Consider the following 19,615-nt stretch of genomic DNA (forward strand, 5'->3'; position numbering starts at 1 on the left):
CCCCCTGCCCCCAGCTATGGGCCCCTCTGGTCTCCAAGCAGCAGAGCTTTCTGACCTCACCTAGCTTCTTAGGTGAAGAACAAATATTCAGAGGACAGAAAAAGGAAGCATCTAATTCATTCTTTAGACATTTCCTGAGGGCCTGATGTGTGTGACGTACCTGGCCAGGTAACCGCTGCCATTTATGAAGATGGACTGTGTGTTGGTCACTGCAGGGATATTATATCACACACACACACACACACACACACACACACACACACCTGTTAAGGCAGACACGATTGTAGCCCCATTTTTTAAAAGATTTATTTATTTATTTATTTATTTATTTATTTATTTATTTATTTATGAGAGACAGAGAGAGAGAGAGGCGGAGACACAGGCAGAGGGAGAAGCAGGCTCCATGCAGGGAGCGGGACTCGATCCCAGGTCTCCAGGATCAGGCCCCAGGCTGAAGGCAGCGCTAAACCGCTGAGCCCCCTGGCGCCGCCCGGTAGCCCCATTTTATAGAGGAGAACACTAAAGGCCCAAACTTGGCCCAAATCCCCAAAGGTGGTAGGTGGGAAGCTCAGCCTGGTCCACAGGTGGCTTGACTGACACCCGCTGCATTCTACTGGTTTGGCTGTAGCGTTCCCCTCTGAGCCCTGAGCTCTGCTGAGTTTGAAGTAGTCATAGGAAGGATTATCTTCAAAAGGAAGAGGTGGGTCTGCCCTGCTCTTCCTGGTGAGTGAACACACTCTCTCTCCCTCCCTCTCTCCTTCCCTCCCAAACTCTCTCTCCCGGCTCTCTCTTCCTGGCCACCTCTACAAAGTAACATTATTTGGGAAGACACTGGAGTATTGAAGGAGGCCCAGGCAGCAGGCTTGTGGAGGATCCAAGCAGCTTCCCCTCAGCGTCGGGCAGGGCACCCACGTGGCCACAGGGAAGGAAAGGGTTTCTGGGGTGCCCTTCTCTTTCAGGATTGGCCAGGGGGCCTGACCAGGAACCCAGCATGCCAGGTTCTTCAGAGCCAATCAAAGGATGCCTGAAAGCCCCTCATTCCTGCCAAGGATGGCACTTGCACCTTGCAGCTTCCTCGACAGTCCTGGCATCACACACCTCCTGGTACCAGGGGCCCTGCCCCCAGCACCAGCCTCAGCAGTGTCGAGTCAAAGAAAGAGGTGAAGGCCCTGGAAATTGTGTTCAGAGTGAAAAGTGCCTTTACCTTGGTTTCTCATCCACCATGAGGTAGAGGGATCGGTTCTTAGGGGTGAGACAGTGTCAGGCCTCCCCAAACCACGCTATCCACACCCACCCAGCAGCTCCCCTTTACCTCCACTGGCCCAAGGGGAAAGCTGTTTTCCAACTTCTGAGAACCAAACACTCACAAAAGGGGTTTTGAAATTCTGGAGCCTCACTCTACCCTAGAAGCCTGTTTCTTTCCCAGACCCTCAGCTCCCAGTGCAAGGTCTGAAGCAGAGGAAGGACGAGACAGGGTGACAGGTGCCTGCCAGGGGACCTTTAAGTCCAGGCGGTAGACTGCCAGCCACGTCCAAAGCTCTGAGGTCATTTCCCCTGATACCAGAGACTTGGCACCTGCTGGAATCCTTGGTGGATTAGAATGCCAGGAGTGCTCCAGATCTGACGCCTCACACCCTGGCGCCTGGCAAAGAAGCCTGGGAGGAGCAGACTGCCCTCGGCTTCTCAGAGCCCAGAGCTTGTTGCAGGGGCAGGGTCCACCAAGGCTGGGGCACTGGGGCAGACGCTGAGTTGCCAAGACCCTGCCTGTGCCCTACAAGGCTGACCTTGGACTCGGGGACACCCAAAAGGCAAGGGAAAGTACAGACCCCTTCTAAAGACCCGAGAAGCCCTGAAATGGAACTCAGCTTACTCTTGTGCCCCTTCAATGTTGATGCCACCAATGGTTGCTAAGAGACAGCGGGCATCACAGGTGCTGGCAGGAGGGGATCCCCAGAGCTCTGCGTAATGCCTGGCCCCTGGCAGCTGCCTGGGCTCTGCCCACAGCCTTAGCCCTCCACAGGGGCCAGAGGTCACAGCCAGAGGCCAGTGGCTTTGCTGAGAAATCACTTACTTGGAGCATGCAGGCTGTGCCCAGCAATCCTCAAAGGGGAGGCCAGGGTGGCGTGGATGACACCAGATCCTGACAAGCTCATGATCTTGGTGCCTCCCTAGCTGGCAAATCACAGAACCTCTTTGAACTTGAATTTCCTCCTTAATAAAATGAGGATAATTAGACAACATTGCTGACTTCCCAAAGGGATTGTAAGAATTAAAAGACAGAAGGGCTGGAGAGGCTCAGTGAGTTGCAAGGTGGGGCTCAATGCCAGTCGTCATCATTATAAAATAAATAACTGTGCTGATGGCGCTCTGTGAAAGAAGCCACGCCCATCCTCCACTAGGCCAAACAAGCTTTACCAAACCATGTGCAAACCATGGCATCCTTACCCCAATTTGTTATAAATATATAAACATATATGTCATCAAATGAGCCACGGAAATTATAAAACAGTAGTTTAAAATGATACATTTTATTAAATATAATTCCTATAAATTAGAAATAAAATCTGTGAATCAAGGTGACATATTGGGGCACTTGGGAGGCTCAGTGGGTTGAGCATCTGCCTTTGGCTCGGGTCATGATCTCAAGGTCCTGAGATCGAGCCCCCCATCAGGCTCCCTGCTCAGTGGGGAGTCTTCTTCTCCCTCTCCCTCTGCGCCTCCACCCTGTTGATGCCTGTCTCTCTTAAATGAACAAAAATATATATATATATTTTAAAAGGTGGCATCTCACATATGGAATAGGCTAAGTTATTCACAAACTGTTAATACCTACTGAGTTCAGGTAGAAGGGACTGTAGATGGTTTTTCTCTTATTCTTTTGCTTATCGCTCCTTCCTAGAGTTTCTGCAGTGCTGGATCGCTTGAGTGCTTTTTATAAGCAAACAGACAAAGAGGGTTCTAGACTGCAGTCTGTAGATACGGGGGGCTACTTCCACAGTGGAAGATCCATTTTGTTCAAACTTCTCCCATGGAGGACCCAGGCTTCCCTGGGGCAGCTGTTTCACAGTAAAATCCTGTTTTCAAGGAAATCTCACACAGAAGCCCAGTGTGCACACAGGATAGGGAGGCACTGTGCCTGGTGGAAGGGGTTTGGACACAAATCAGAGAGGCCTGCCCTGTAGGTAGGGCCTTAGACAAGCCCACACACTTCAGATCCTTAACACTTGCCCATAGGCTGGTTGTCTTTGTGAGCAGTGCCTGGCACACGGCAAAGGAACAAAATTTGTCAGCAATTATTAAATAAAGTTTTTAACCAAAAGATAAAGGCGGAACGCAGCGGCTCTGGTTCAAGGGGTGTGGAGCCTCCTTTATCCTCTGTAGTATTGCTTAAAGCACCTCCGGGGAAGTCTGAGCCAAAGGGCAGAGTCTGGAGCCCTCCATGGAAGTAGGTGCACCGAGCAGAGGTCAGGAGGTAGCATGCCCAGGCCAGGCTGGGCTGCTAGCAAGTTCGTGGATCATTTTCTCTCTCTGCGCCTGGTTTCTTCCACAAACTATACATGAGTGGCTCTCAATGAGGTGTGAAAACTTTTGTTGGGGTGGGAGGTAGGTTTTGGTTTGTCACAGTGATTGTTGAATGGTCTCTTCTCTGGCCAAACTTTCAACCACCCCTCCAGTAAGCTTTGTAGATGACATAGCTGTTAATGGTTCTCCTTAATAATCTATTTTATATGCATTTTATATGTTTACATATAAACACTGAATATTTTTGCACTTTTAACCTACACCATATTTTCTGGGATTGCAACTTCTATATAAATCAAGGAAAGCTGTATTTTGTGCATTACTTCATCAAGGGATTTCAGAAAATCAAACCCTTTGGGCATGGTATTTGACTCACCACACATCACATCAGGAAACAGTGCATTTATGATGATTCCCCACACAAGAACAAGCATTTAGCTCATCAGTTCTGCTCCTGTAGCTGGGCCAGGGCATTTATATGTTCAAAAGCCTACTATTTGAAGTTATTATAAAGTACTTTTCTTTTATACATGTAATGCACACAGGTCAGTTTTATATGTGCACATTTCAGATCAGTAAAAAGGATTTTTACAATACATTAAAAAGGGAAGGGGGGGCCTTGAAAACTGTATCAAATTGTGGGAGCACACTAAGAGAAGGGTGGAGGTGTTAGATGGAGAACCTGCGCCCATGCTAACATCACAGATGCCTTTCCTGGTTGGAGGGTGGAGTTGCAAAGCCCTCCTCCCGGAGGGGCGGTGTTGGGGCTGAGGCCACCAGGCAGATCCAAGGACCCTGCCCTGGAGCTGCTCTCACTCGGGGCTCCCAATCCAAATGGGATTTACCAGTCAAGAAAATCCCTTGTTAAACTGGGCTCACAGCCCAGGGAGTCTCCTGATGAGATTCCCAGCATTGATGGCTTCTAGTCGGTTAAGTTCATCAATTAGAACTGAGGTCTGATGGGTGAGACAGGGGCCTTGGGCCACAGCCAAGGACACTCATAAGGTTCTGGTTGCCAGGGAAACCCCAGCAGCTGGAGCTGTGAGCTCACAGGCTGCACTAGGTCTCACACTCCAGGATACAAGGTCTCAAATAAGAAATACAAGGCCAACATGTGAATCTAAATGTAGAAGGTGTTGAGAGTCTTCTTCAAAGCACCATCCTGAAATCTGAAGTCCTGACCCTCTGATCACATTTTGTGTTGACATTACCTCGCTTTTACGAAATAATGGTGATGGTAAAGGAGCTGGTGTTTCATAAACACCCTTTTACAAAGCCAAAGAGTTAGTGCCCCCTTCAATGGCTCCTCCACTTATCTGCTCTCTCTTCCCCTCTTCTACTCCCCACCCCCCCCCCACCCCGACACTCTCTCTCTTTCTCTCCTCCTAAAACTTGAAAGTTTTGGAATAGAAGGAAATAATGTGAAAACCGATACATTCACTGAGCTGGTGCAAGAGCCATCAGTGGTGGCCATCTGTACCTGGTAGAGTGAGGTCATACACAAGGGCGTGGTTACCTTTCCCTGGGGAAACTTCACAAAGGAGGTGATGTCTGAGCTAAGTCTTGAAAACACAGGGGCTGATGGCCAGGGGATAGATGGATGGTGGGGGTGAGGGGTGAGGGGCAGGAGCAGAGACATGACAGGAGGACATGCTGGAGAGCCACCTGTTTGACATGTTGCCATCAGAGCGTCTTGCCTGACAGGCCAGGACAGGCCATGGAGCTGGAGCCATCACTGGAAACCAGGTAACAGCAGGTCTTGAGGGGCAAGCTAAGATCCATGGATTCCGGTCTCTGAGTTGCTGTCCTCAGCATTAAACGGTTACTGTCTAGGATTTGAAATTCCAAATAGAGCAGAGACAGGAGGGTGAGTCGGGGGCCAGCTGCTGGTGGGGCACACTGCAGGGGAACAAGGAATCGCCTTTCAGAAGCAACTTGGGATGGAAGCAAGCCTTCCCCAGACCCCAGAGGAGGGACTGGATTCCCCAAAGTGACAAAAGACCCTTGGTATGTAGGCCATTTCCCAGACACCTTCACAAAACTACAGAAACAGCAAGTTTTGCTGAGAACCATGGTGCCCACACTCTGTGTTCTCTACACGTGATGTAGCCCGCCATGCTCTCAGTTCGCAAAATTGGGGGGTCTTAGGGGATTCCCTACTGGAGTCAAATGGGACTTAGTCTTTTATAACTCAATTTAATTTTGTTCTGTGCCCTTATTTTGCTAGGTAGCAGAAATGTCATGTCAGGCAACTTAGGGGGTTGCCCCTAAATTCGGGGGAATCGATCGAGGACCCATTAGTGAAGGCCCACAATCCTGTCTGTCTGGGGGACACGCCTCGTCAGTGGTCTAGGTATGGGGTCTCTGTTAGTGGTGGCACCCCTAGCATCATCTCCGTGCTCCCCACTCTTGGAAGCTGCCCGTGGCCGCCGCCTTTTCTTGGGGTTTTGCCGTGTCCCCACAGTGCTTCCTGGGCAGTGGCACTGGGCGCTCTGGTTGTTAGCTCAGCAGTCTGGTGGGAGGGTGTCTAGGGCCCACCACCCTCTACTGTAGGGCTTCCCCTCCGCTCTCTCCCCTCCCGCAGCCACCTCGGGGGAGGGGCATTGGTCTTACTCCTCCTGTACCCCCTCCGCCTTAGCCAGCTCCTCCTTTCTGTTGTCCGGAGGTGCAGGCTTTTGGAACTCCACAGCCAGGAAAAGGATATTTATTTCCTCAGCTCTTCATCGCTTCCTCTCCCGGCAGCATCCAGCAAGTCTGGGCTTAGCTGCCTGCCGAGGGCAAGAGCAGCCACAGGTGGGTCTGGATTCTTCTCTCTTGGGGCCCTGGGATCCTCTTTGGGTTGTTCTGTGCCAGATACTGGTTCCCTCCCTAATTATTAAAACAAAACAAAACTCATCAGCCAACCCAAACCTCTCCGGCTCTGTGGCCGTCCTTGCCCAGTGCGCTCTCTGGAAGGTTCTGTGCTCTGTGCACGAGGCCTCGCTGCCCTCAAGCTGCTCTGCCGTGACCTTGGGGCATGGAAGACAGAGCACAGGTGACGACCACAGGCGACAGACCATGGGCGTGGGCACAGCCAACCTGTTGGGGCAACTGGGAGACAGGAACTGGCGGGTCTCCCCCTTGTCCCTCCGGCATTCAGTCCAGTGCCCAGAGATGTTTTCTTGGCCACGATCTGGTTTCTGTGCTGGGATAATAGGTTACAAATGGGAAAAGGCTGTCTTGCGTGTAGTCATTGCGAAAAATGAAGTGATGTTTCCCGCCCAGTTTTCACATTAAAAAACATTTCCTCCAGCCACCAATGAACATCCTACCCTCTAATTAGCTGTCACCCCCAAAGTAGCCATTTTTTTGTCCTCCTGACTCTTCTTTCAACGCAAATTCCAGAGACAGGAGCTGCCTTTCTTGGAGATTTAAGAGATCACAGTTAAGAGATTGGGTTCTGTTTCGGACACTTCGCACCTGATAACTTTGGAGGGGTGATTTGCACACTCTGAGCCTCGGTTCCCTCATCTGCACCCTGGGAATGCCAATAGCACCTGCCTCCGGGAACCACTGTGAGGATCAGATGAGTGAATAAGGAGAGGTGCTTAGCCCTGTGTCGGTCACACAGTCAGGCCTCAATAAAATATGGCCCAAGTTGTTATGTGACCAAATTATTATTTCCCTGTGCCTCTGAAAGCTTAGGGGCAAACTGGCATCAGAGAGTCAAGATTTTAAACTAAAGGAAGACAATGCTCAGGGAGGAAGTGAGAAAGGGAAATGCTCGAGAAGTTAGGCCACATGACATCATCTCAACTATAAACAGCAGCATAGCAATTCCCCCTCATCCTGCAAAACAAGGAGCCCCTTCCTTTATGTGCCTTGGAGGGTAAATGGAGCCCCACCCCCACCCCCCAACATAGGCGAAGGGAAGCAACTGGAGAGCCATGGCCCCCAACAGAGAGGGAACCAGGAGCACCCTGGTGGATGCCACAGCTCTGCCCCATTGGCAGCCCTAGGGCCTGAGAGTCCCCACTCCCCCCTATCCAGGCTCCTGGATAATCCTGCAGTGTGGACTGCCAGGATGGGACGCTTGGCCAAGGTGAGCAGCAGAGAAACATCTTTGTCCACGCATCAGAAGCATCCCTTGGCATTCCAGGGATGGATATATCCTCCGGAGTCCAGCGTCTCCAGCTTCTCTCTGCCTTCTTCAGACAGCCCAGCTTCTTAAACACTCAGACTCATCACCATCACCATCATCATCGCTTGTGTTTCTTTTGAGCATTTATTGTGTGGCACTTTTCTAAAGACCAGTCACTCCTCATACCTACTCACCAAGGCACCTCAGACTTCCTCTGAAACCCCGCCTCACAGGCCCTACAAGAAGACTTCATTGCTCTGTGACGCTGGCAGAGGAGGTCAGGCCACAAATATTGGCCTGACCAATATTGTGCTATTGAGCACCTACTATGTATCAGACCCTGTTCTGAAAAACACCCTGTCACATTGCTGTCTTTGCACAGCTAATTGCAAGTGGATGAAGGTGAGCAAAGGGGAAGTACATGGTGCCCCTGGGAGAAGTCAACCTCCTCCGAAGTCCCCAGGGCCAGAGTCCAGGCTGGTCACTGAGCAACCGACAGGTCAATTGCTCCAACTTCTTGGCTGCTGTTTCACACTGCCATGTGTGCCTCCCTTCCCTCTTGGTGGGTGGGTGGTTGAGCCAGTTCATGGTAACAGGGTCTGGAAGGGATTTGGGGGTGTGTCCAGGCTGTGAGCTCCTCAAGGGCAGGAAAATATCTCATACCTGCATCTTAGTGTCCAGTAGAGAACTTTCCGGAATAAATGTACCACAGCAAAGGAAATCATTAGCAAAATGAAAAGGCAACCTACTGAATGAAAGAAAATATTTTCAAATCATATATCCAATAGGGGATTAATATCTAAAATATATAAAGAACTCACATAACTCAATAGCAAAAACTAATCAATTAAAAAATGAGCAGAAGATTTAAATACACTTTTTTTTTTCCAAAGAAGACATCCAGATGGCCAAGAGGTACATGAACAGATCCTCAACATCTCTAATTATCAGGGAAAATGATTGAAAACCACAATGAGGTATCACCTTGCATCTGTTAGAATGGTTATTATCAAAAAAAAAATGTTGCTGAGGATACAGAGAAAAGGGAACACTTGTCCATTGTTGGTGGGAATGTAAATTGCTGCAGCCACTACAGAGTTTCCTCAAAAAATTAAAAATAGAAAAACCGTATGATCCAGCAATTCCACTTCTGAGTATTTATCCAAAGAAAACAAAAACACTACCTCAAAAAGATATCTGTATCCCATGTACATTGCAGCATTATTTACACAAAGCTGAGACATGGAAACAACCTAAGTGCTAAGTGTCTATTGATAGATGAATGTATAAAGAAAAAAAATATATGTATAAGTTTTCAGAGAAAACTTACGGTTTGTAACAACATGGGTGGAGCTTGAGAGCATTATGCTAAGTAAAAAAGTTAGAGGAGAAATACTGTATGATCTTACTTTTATGTGAAATCTAAAAACAAAACAAAAGCTCAAGCTCATACACATAGATAGAGAACTGATTAGTAAGTTGCCAGATGCGGGAAGGGGGGGGCGTGTGGGTAAAAGGAGTAAAGGAGGTCAGAAGGCACAAACTTCCAGTTAGAAAATAAATAAGTCATGGGAATGTGATGTACAGCTGGTAACTATAGTTAATAACATTGTATTGCATATTGGAAAGTTACTAAGAGAATAGACCTTAAAAATTCTCATCATAAGAAAAAAACAATGTCGTAACCATGTGTGGTGATGGTTGCAAGGAGTAAATGTGGAGTGAATTAACACAGGAAGGAACAATGGAGTAAAAGAAGCCTTTATCATCACCTCCTATAAAATAACATTTTAGGGCACTTCCCTGTCTGGGGCCTGCTTCAGTGGTTGGCTCAAGGTAAGCACTCAATAATATTCATAGAATATATACAAATATGGTCAATTGCTCTATCCAGCGTGGATGCCTACCTGGTCAAGTATAATCTGTCACAGTGTATAAGTATCGTGTATAGCATAATGCTCTATAAACATTTGACAGGTAAATTAATGAATGAAGTTATTAACAATATGCATACCACTTAGTGACCAAAGTAATTTTTCTCATTATCCTCCATTAATGTTTGCTGGTAACAGATTTTCTGTAACTACATAACTGTTCACTCACTTTTCTTGAATTTCTTAGCAGGTAAAAAACAAAACAAAGCAAAAAAACCCATGGAGAGGAAAGGGGGACTGAGTCTAAATCTAAGAAATTGTCCATGTGAGCACCCAAGCAGGCTATGAAGTCTGCAGGGGCTGGGGCTACCCAGGATGAGGAATGGGGACCAGCGTGGAGGAGGAGGTTCAGCAGCCTAGACAGGCCACTCGGGAAAGCACAACTAACTCAGCTATATTCTCTCTGGGATTCGCTTTTTCTATTTCCAACATCATTATTCGATTTCCATATGATTTTACAAGATGCAAGGTAAATATTAGTACGAGCACCTCTTTGCAAAAAGTAGCCATTTAATTTGATGAAATATGGCTCAGGGTGATGGATGATGTTTGGACAAGCCGACTTCATACAAAGTCAACATTTATGAGACTTGGAGCAGGTTCCTCTGCTAAATAAAACCATCCTCCCTCTGCTCAGCTTGTGCCTCCATCAAAGAGAGTCAGAGACAGAAAAGGGAGACAGAGCAGAGCCCATCCATAAGCAGCTTGGAGTTGAAAAACTAAGGCTGAGAGCAGACACTCCTGCCTGAGTGACCCTTAAGGGCTTTGGCATTGTCCATCCAGCTCTCCACAGAGGTCGCTCAAGAGTTCATATTCATGGACAATCACTCTTCTTGTTTTCCACCTCATGTCAAGGCTGAGCAGGGGGAGATCTTTCTTTGCCACCACCCCTTGCTCAAGAACCTCTTTCTTCCTCCTTCTCCTTCCTCTCTTGCCAGGGATATTTGCTTTAAGGAAAAAAAGAAAAAAATTCTAAAAAGATCAGGAAAAGTGTGGATATGCAGAGGCAGGGGCCCTTCCTTGCGTTCTCGCTTTCTACTCCACCTGTTCATGGAGAGGAGAGAAAGGAGTCCGTGGCTGCCACTCACCACTCTCCCCCAGCTGTTTGCATCTGCACAAGCATCAAGCCTGAGGCTGTGGGTCAGGGAGCCACATTCAGCTAGTCACAGCCAAGTCTGAGTGGCTCCCACCACCTCCTCTACTCTTCCCCAACCCAACAGAACCTCCTCAACTTGTCCACCTCCCAGGGAGTGACTCGGTGAAGACTTGGATAGTCCCCTGACAAACTGTCATCCCCTCCCCCTTCCACTCCCCTCCATCACTGTCACACTTTCTCCTGTGCCACGTGGAGTCTGTACCATTTCTTACAAATCAGCTTTATTAAGGTATAATTTACATTAGAGTTCACCTGTTTGAAGCATATAGCCTCCTTGTTTTTCAATTTAATTTTATTTATATTCTTTTCTTCTCTATTTAGCTTACTCATGATCCGTGCAATTTGTTGTCAAAAATAGCAACTCTTGCCCTATTATGCCTTTGAGTTTCTCTTAAGTCCTCTTTTTTTATTTTTTTTTTAAGATTTTATTCATTTATTCATGAGAGAGACAGAGAGAGGCAGAGACACAGGCAGAGGGAGAAGCAGGCTCCCTGCGGGGAACCTAGTGTGGGACTCGATCCCAGAACCCTGGGATCACACCCTGAGCCTAAGCAGATACTCAACCACTGAGCCACCCAGGTGCCCCATTCTTTTATTTTTAATTGAAGTTCAGCTGACATACGTTACCCTAGTTTCAAGTGTACAACAGTGTGATTGGACAAGTCTGTATGTCATGCCATGCTCACCACAAGTGTAGCTGCCATCTGTCACCATATGACACTCTACCAACACCAGACCGTATTCCCTGTGTGTACCTTTCAATCCCATGGTTTGTCCATTCCAGAACTGGAGGTCTGTTTTGATAAATACACGCAGTGTGTAACCACCACTACAATCATGTGTAGAATGTTTCATCACTCGAAGTCCCCTCACTCCTGAGCCCTGGCGACCACCAGCTGATCTCAGTCTCCACCATTCTCCCTTGACAAAGTTTCTTACAAGGGGAATCATGCAGTGCCCAGATTTTTGAGACAGTATCTTAACATAAGGCTTTTGAGGTTCATTCATATTGTTTTATGTATCAATAGTTCCTTCCTTTTTATTGCCAAATATGGATTTACCTTAATTTGCTTATCACCTTACAAGGTGAGGGCATTTTGGTGGCTTCTAGTCTAGGGCTATGAATGAAGCCGCTGTGAATATTTGGATACAACCTGTACTTTATTTAGCATTTTTCTTTAAATTAAATCTGTTACATGAAAATGACTTTAAAACGAAACTTTGTCTTACCCATAAATGGAAAACCTTTAGAGTCTACCATAAACCAACCAGGTAAAAATATTTAAAAGGAAAACAGAAAGTCACCAAATTCTAGCTAGATCCTATTGCCTGCTGTGTTAGATTCCCTACGATTAAAGTCAACGATGAGGATATTTTCCACGAGTGATTTATTGAGGGAGGGCTCTTGGCACCAGGGGAGGGAAACAGAGGCTAAGCAAAGACGTGGGCTCAACTTCAGGCCATCCTCAACCTGCTTCGTCGGGGAGCTCTGGAGGATGAATGGTACCATAGACTTGCACCATCTTGGCACGAGCACTCCTATCTCCTACGTTAGTAAGTCATTGCCTGCAGACGGCCCCGGGGGCGATGGTAGCCACTCCTGCCTATTCCCAGGTGAGCCAATGCCCTAGAGAAGGCTGCAGGTGTGAACTGTTAGCAGCCCGCACTCACGGTAGCTGGGAAGTGAGTGTATAGACTGGTTAGAGAGGGCAGCCCAGGTGGCTCAGAGGTTTAGCGCCGCCTTCAGCCCAGGGCCTGATCCTGGAGACTCGGGATCGAGTCCCACATCGGGCTCCCTGCATGGAACCTGCTTCTCCCTCTGCCTGTGTCTCTGCCTCTCTCTCTCTGTCTGTCTGTGCCTCTCCTTAATAAATAAGATTAAAAAAAAAATAGACGGGTTAGAAGAGGCCTGAGCCAGCCAACAGCGTCTATGACAGCAGCCAAAGGCTTAAACCTGAGGTCACTATCTCTTGAGGTTTAAAAAAAGAGATTGGCACGTGTTGAAAGTTAAAGACCTGTTAGCACCAAATAGAGACCTTTTCGGTAATGCCATCAGATGTTTAGAGAAAAAGAAACACACTTTCTAACTCACTCCCTAATAAACTGTTCCTTGATGCTTGCCACCTTCCTCAGCCCCCGTATCCGGCATGGTGTCACATTATGGGACAAACTACTGGATGGCTTCAAATAGGGATCTAGCCCCCCGACTGCCAGTGTAGCTCCCTCACTCCTACTCAGTGCTTTCCAATGGGAGAAGCTGGTGAAGACCGGAGGCCAGGAGGATAGGGGGATTTCTCTCCACCTTTCTGCCTTCAGGGCACCTTCAGCAGTGGCTGTGTCTCCTCATGGTTCCACCTGTTGGAGGACAGCCCTTCTGTGGCTCCAACGCCTGCAGGACAGCTTTCATCTCCCGGTAGCCTGCTCCCACAGGCAGCCCTTGCTCTGGGCTAGCTTCTGCCCACCAGCATCTTCAGTCTTGGGGTAAGAGGCTTCCTGCTGTTGCTAATGCCTGCGTTTAGTTTCTCATTTCTTCCATTTTCTGTGTAATCAATTGCTGGTATTAAATTCCCTCTGCTGAAAGATCTAGAGCCATTTCTGGACTCTAACTGATCCGGGGAAGCAGCAAGACGATAGTAAACTAAGTGATTACAAAGACACGGATGAGAAGTTCTGCACAAATCAGCTGTCAAGGTCATCTGGCTGTGAAAGTCACCCAAGGCCAAGGCCCCAGTTTCATCCACTTGAAACCCCAGATAGAATATAAAGGGAGAAGGAGGAAGAGGCACAGTCAACTGTTCATGAGCCCTCAGAAATCTGCTGTGTGTAAACAGTCCGGACCTTGACCTCCTCCACCCCTTCTTCCTCCTAGCTCGCCCTTCCTGGCGTGCCTGGTTATCAAGACTAACTCCTTTCTGCTGGCTCTTCAAAAACATTCTCATTTGCCCAGTGGGACCTCTCGTTAACAACCAGGATGTAAGGAAACGGAGATCACACAGTGGGACTTAATTTAGAGCCACTTAAACAGATGGTTTTAAGAGACCTAATTCCCTTTGCTGTCTCCAAATGGTGCCACTGAGGATCGGAGGCTTGCCCAGGGCTCCTGCTTGCAGCTGTCGGGGGAGTTACCCTCCAGGTGGGAGACTCAGGGAGGAGGTGATAGGTCCTAGGGGTAGGGGGGGTGAGGCCCCAGGCCAGCCTCCAGTGCGTTGCCAAGACTCTGTTGTCATTTTCCCCTTGGAAATGGTCATGATTAGTGAGAGGGCCAGAAAGGAGCTCTGGGGAGGCGGGCCAGAGAGCAGAGCCCCAGTGGTGCCTGTGAACGCTCCTTTGCTGTGGGCATCCTCAACTTTACCATCTCCCTTATGACAGGGATCCCTCCAAGCCTGGCACACATGAGGGCTTCCAGAAAGCAAGACCTGCTCCACGCCTTCAGAACCTTCTCATTTGTGACACATCTTTAAAAAGAAAATAAATAACACTGTGTAGGTTTGTCACGTCTACGGATTTTACCCTCAATCTGGACAAAGAAGGCAGATGACCTTGGATTTGTGATCCTGCCAGCAGCCTACCCTCCCTGGGTCTTGGTTTTCTGAGGGGCATGACTGGTCAGATGAGTGATGGCGGTGAGGGGACAGCTGCAAGAGTGGCCAAGCAGGACTTACCAAACAGAGAAATGGGGAGAACAGGTCCAGGAGCAGGTTCTGGCAAAATGGAGAAGCAAGCCACTAAAGCCAGGTCTATTCCCTCTTTCTGTTTCTGTAAGCATTCAGTGAATACTTCCTGTGTGTCAGATCACCACACTCGGCCCATCTCACGCCATAGCTCATCTGATCTTCACAGCAGCCCCAGTAGTCACATGACCCTCACCTGCAAGGAACAGCGAGGCTTGGGGAGGTGAGGTAGCATGCCCACGTCACACAAGGTGCCTGGGGCTTGTGTTGCAAAAGCAATGTTCAGACTCCTTGAGTCGGAGGCAAAGTAAACATCTGGTGAGGTAAGGTCAGTGGCTCAAGAGACGGAGGGGATGGACCCTGGCCTGGAGACGGTGGAAGTTGCCAAGATGATAGTTAGGCCAAAACAGTCAGATGAGAAGTGGGGAAAGTAGGGAATCAACGGGGTGTGAGCTCCGCACAACAGATGATTGGTGCTTTTGGAAGCAACAGCAGACCTGGAACTTTGACCTGGAGGTGCTGTCGGGACCTTGGAGACCGTTCTGGGAAACCTTATTTCTTGTTCACAGGGACATGATGAAGCACCTCCTATCACCTGAGGCTTCCTGATTGCTGTGGAGGACACGGTATCAACAAGATAGGACCTCTGCCCTCAAGCCCACTGGGTAAAGAGAAGAGGGACACATATCCAGATAGAAATGACCAAGACATGCCTAACCAGAGTGAGCCGACTGTGTGAGACACAGCAAGGAGGGGAATCAGGGAGGACTTCTCAGAGGAAGTGGTCTTTGAGGTGGACCCAGAAGGTGAGCTGGGCTTGCAATTGTTGGAAAAGCTAGCTCAGGCTGAGAAAGCAGCCTGAATGCAAAGGTGCACTGGGTAAAAGGGCAGGGAATGGCCAGGACAGGTGAGGCACCAGATGTGGCTGGAGTTTGAGCTGTCAGGACTGGTACGGGGAAGATGAGCCTGCAAAGGTCATGTGGGCTAGGTTAGGACAAGTCTTGCCAGCTCCTACCCTCAGGATACTGCTCTAGGGCAGGGCTCAGCCCCCATCAGGTTTCACTTGTGGAAACCAGGGATTGTAGCAATTCTTACAACTTCAAACTTCCTTCCTCCTCCACCATTAGCAAGAGGTCTTCCTTGGAGGGCCCCTCTGTCCCCTTGAGGACAACCTACGCCACTTACCTGTGGCTAAGCACAAAATTGCCATGTCCCCAAGGGAAGAGCTGCTCAGAAACATGGTGAATGGAATGCGGCACTGGATAGTGAGACAGGAGATCTGGGTTCTAGTCTGAACTCTGTGTGACCTTGGACTCTAGCCTGAACTCTGTCACAACCTGTGTGACCTTGGGTTCTAGTCTGAACTTTGTCACCAACAGTGTGACTTGGGCAAGTCAACTCCCTCTGGGTCTTGGTTTCCTTATCTCCAAAGTGAGGAACTGGACAATATTGATCTAGCAACTCCTAGAGTGTGTGAGTAGTGATGTGGGGCCCAGGGACATAGAAGGACAGCATAGGAGGGGCATGCATTCATTTTGTGGGATTGTAGAAAATTTCTGGACCTGAGAGACTGAACTTGAAGCTCCATTTTCTTTCCTAGCTAACAAACTCTCAAACTGGGCCAGAAATGGCAATTGTTCTCCAAGGCAGCTGCTCATTTCAATTTCAGCAGGGCAACTGGTATTCAGATCATATGGGGACAGTAAAGTTAACTAATGCATACCAGGGACAGTTTCATTTGATAGCGTGGACACAATAATCAATAAGATAGTCATCAGAAGTGGCTCAGGGGCTCAGCACCAAATCTGTAGGGTTTTTTCCTTCTCTGTCTCAGTCAAGTCATGATCCCTTCCTTCTCGCTCATAAATAGCTCTATGTGAGCTGGACACTTTTTTTTTTCCTTTTTTAGTTTTGCCTGCTTTTCTCAATTGCTAATTTTTAGGCTGTTTTTTTTTGGGGGGGGGAGCTGGGCTTTTTAAAAATTATTTTTGGTTTTGTTTTTTTAGGGGGAGTTTGTTTTTGTTTTTTGTTTGAGTGCTGACTGGGCAGCATGCCTTACTCCAAGGATGTGCACCTAGAATGAGTAAATCCAGGTCCCTGACATCCAAGGATGGAGAATAACAAGTGAGAGGCAAGGGGCAGAAGTTTCGAGAGCAGCTGGCAACGGTCGGCCCTGGAAACCACTGGGCTCAAAGTTAGGCTTGCAGGCAGCACAGAGAGCCTCACGAAAACACCAGAGCTTGTGCAGCTGTGTGAAGGATGGGTATGTTCTTCAGGTGGACAGGACAGCAAGGGCCTTCCAGACAGGAGGAACTGTGTGGACAAAACAGGGGGAGGCAACAGTGTGTGGCATCCAGGCAAGCACGACCGTTGAGAGGGAGTCGGGGCTGGAGGGGTCAGTGAACCTTTGGGGCCAAGGGAGGAGTGACATGCTCAGGGCTATAGCGGGAACCATTGGTCTGATCAGTAACTGGTGGCAGGCCCATTGAAGCCCAAAGTGGATCCTTGCACCCTACATAGATCCCCAGGCAGGCGCCCTGTCCTCCCATAGGGCCCTCACTTCCTCCTCAGTGGCCAGGCAGAGGCAGCTCACCACAGACTGCTTCCTACTTGGGACAGCAAAGTGGAGAACAGGGCACCCTCCCTCCCGGCAGGAATCACCCAGGGCCTCAGTTGGTGGAGGGTTAAGGAAACCAGGACACATGCTCTCCCAAGCCACAGCCTGAGAGCACACAGCAGCAGAACCATTATCTGAGCCAAAGAGAATGAAAAATTGGGCAGGATGCATTCAGGACGCAAGGCCCACTCCCAGGGCCCACTCCTCCAGACCAGCCATGCAGTGAACCTCCAACAAATATTTTAATTTGTATATATGCATTATTCCTACCAATAGACCAAGAGCTTTATGAGAGCAAAACAGTATCTTAACCATCTTTATAGTCCCCTCAACCTTTAGCCATTTGCTCTGAAGTTAACCAGAATGGGTTCCACCCCAGCTGAGCTACTTCCTGCTGTGTGACTTTGACAAGTCACTCACCCTCTCTGACTCTGGACACTAGGGACGATCATGCCAGACCAGGACTGATTGTTATTGGAAAGACAATCAAGGTGCATCTGTAAAGTGACTCCCACTCTGTAGGCCGCCTGTTGAGATTATTGCTGTTGTAATCTTGAATGGATGAGGAAGTAAGCTTACTTCCCCACTCTGGCCCTCCATTTCTTCACCTGTTGTTTACAGGAGGTGCTCAACTAGTTCTGCTGGCTTCTACTGGGAACGTCTCAGTGACCAGGGCTTTCTGCAAGAGAACTCTCCTTGCTACTAGCTTCCCAAGAAATCCCTCTTGCCCTGGGGCCTGTGAAGTACTAGAAACATGGTGGTCCTCAGTACTTCAACTCTAAGACCTAGAGCAAGATTTCATGGATCTTTCCCTGGAGGAGCCTCAAGGGTGACCCAGGAGCCTCTTAAATTGAATGCAAAATGCTTTATATTTTTTATGAAGAAGGTCCATATAAAATGTCATGTGGATTCACAAATCAGTCTACTATCCAAAAGCATCCCTGAGGGTCTGGACTGAGATGCTAATACTCAGCGTAGATTTTATGGAGTGAAATGTATGAACATGTGTGAATTGATAATCCTCCCCTAGCTGTGCATTTTGTCCAGGTTATGAAACTGATCTGAATTTAAAGTAGCTATGTTCAATTCCATGGCAAACTCCAATAATTTTGAGATTACAACATCCTATTGTTTATTGAGTTTTATGTATATTTCCATACTCCCCCCATATACTCCTCACTTATAGATCCTACAAATGCCAATGGGTATAAACTGCTTTTTATTTATTTTATTTTTTAAAGATTTTATTTATTTATTCATGAGAGACACAGGCAGAAGGAGAAGCAGGCTCCATGCAGGGAGCCCGACGTGGGACTCAATCTCAGGTGCCCAGGATCACGCTCTGGCTGAAGGCGGCACTAAACCACTGAGCCAACCCGGGCTGCCCTAAACTGCTTTTTAAAATACAAAGTAATATGGGGCACCTGGGTGGCTCAGTTGGAAGAATATGCAACTCTTGGTCTCAGGGTTGTGAGTTTAATCCCCACATTGGGTGTAGAGATGACTAAAAATAAATAAACTAAAAAAAACACCATAAAATAATAAGAATTTCATTTGGAGCATCTTTGAGACTCTCCTAGCACCCTTAAAAGCTATTGATGCTTCTTACAGCCTATGTTCCAAGATCTTTTAAGAGTTAGAGGGTCCTTTAAAACTTCAGTGGGTCTTGGTGATATTAGAAGGAGGGGCAAAGAGTTGCTCCAGCCATGAAACATCAAATTCTCTGCTCAGCTCCATTTCAGCCCTTATGGATTGCATTGTACAATTTAGTGCTGATTTATTGCATAGTTTTAAAGTTTTATATTATTAAAATAATATTTTGCGTGTGATAATAAATTGAATAGCTCAGAATACCAATGACAATAGTCTTCATCTCTACTCCTGCCCAGGTCAGAAGCAATCCCTTTAAAAAAAAAAAAAAGATTTTATTTACTTATTGGAAAGATCTGAGAGAGAGAGAGAGAGAGAGAGAGAGAGAGAGAGAAAGCATCCAAGCACACAGAGAGAGAGTGAGGGAGAAGTGGACTCCCCGTTGAGCAGGGAGCCCAATGCAGGGCTCGATCCCAGGACTCTGAGACCATGACCCGAGCTGAAGGCAGATGCTTAATGGACTGACCCACCCAGGTCCCCCAGAAGCAACCCCTTTAATCACCAGTGACTTAAAAGGGTGCCTGGCTGGCTCAGTTGGTACAGCATGCAACTCTTGATCTCAGGGTCATGAGTTTGAGCCCCATATTGCGTGTAGACGTTACCTAAATAAATAAACTTAAAAAATTTCATTTAATCACTAATGATTTCAGTTCTTCAGCTGATTAATGCTACCTTAGAGGACATCTACGGAGTCATGCTGTGAAACACAAGGCTCTCACTCACTCTACCTTCCCTTCTCAGTGTGTAATTGTCCCAGTATTACTGTTATTTTGTCTATTGGTTGCCTTGGTAAATTTAAATATTTGGGACTTTATTTCTTTTCTATCAACCTGACATACTCTCTTAGCTCCTCATTTGGTAAGATAAAGATATCAGAACCCTTCACCATTCTCCTTGCCCTACCTCCACACTTCATCTTTTGTCTGGCACACTTAAACAAAAAGA

General features: G+C 47.8%; 1 protein-coding gene across 7 annotated transcripts in view; it reads left to right on the forward strand.

Annotated features, from left to right (window-relative positions):
• Nucleotides 1-5,115: 5,115 nt before the first annotated feature.
• SIAH1 (siah E3 ubiquitin protein ligase 1) overlaps nt 5,116-19,615 on the forward strand; it is a 78,492-nt gene continuing 63,992 nt past the window's right edge. For 2 of the 7 annotated variants that reach the window (XM_072827141.1, XM_072827140.1), the window contains exons 1-3: nt 5,116-5,268; nt 6,194-6,315; nt 14,973-15,209. The gene's annotated coding sequence lies outside the window, so the exon portion shown is untranslated. Of the gene's footprint in view, nt 5,269-5,749; nt 5,876-6,187; nt 6,316-14,972; nt 15,210-19,615 lie in introns of all 7 variants that reach the window. The other 5 variants (XM_072827142.1, XM_072827143.1, XM_072827144.1 and 2 more) reach the window with 5 other exon arrangements.

This window comes from Canis lupus, chromosome 5 (assembly GCF_048164855.1).
Source record: "Canis lupus baileyi chromosome 5, mCanLup2.hap1, whole genome shotgun sequence".
Classification (NCBI taxonomy): Eukaryota; Metazoa; Chordata; class Mammalia; order Carnivora; family Canidae; genus Canis; species Canis lupus.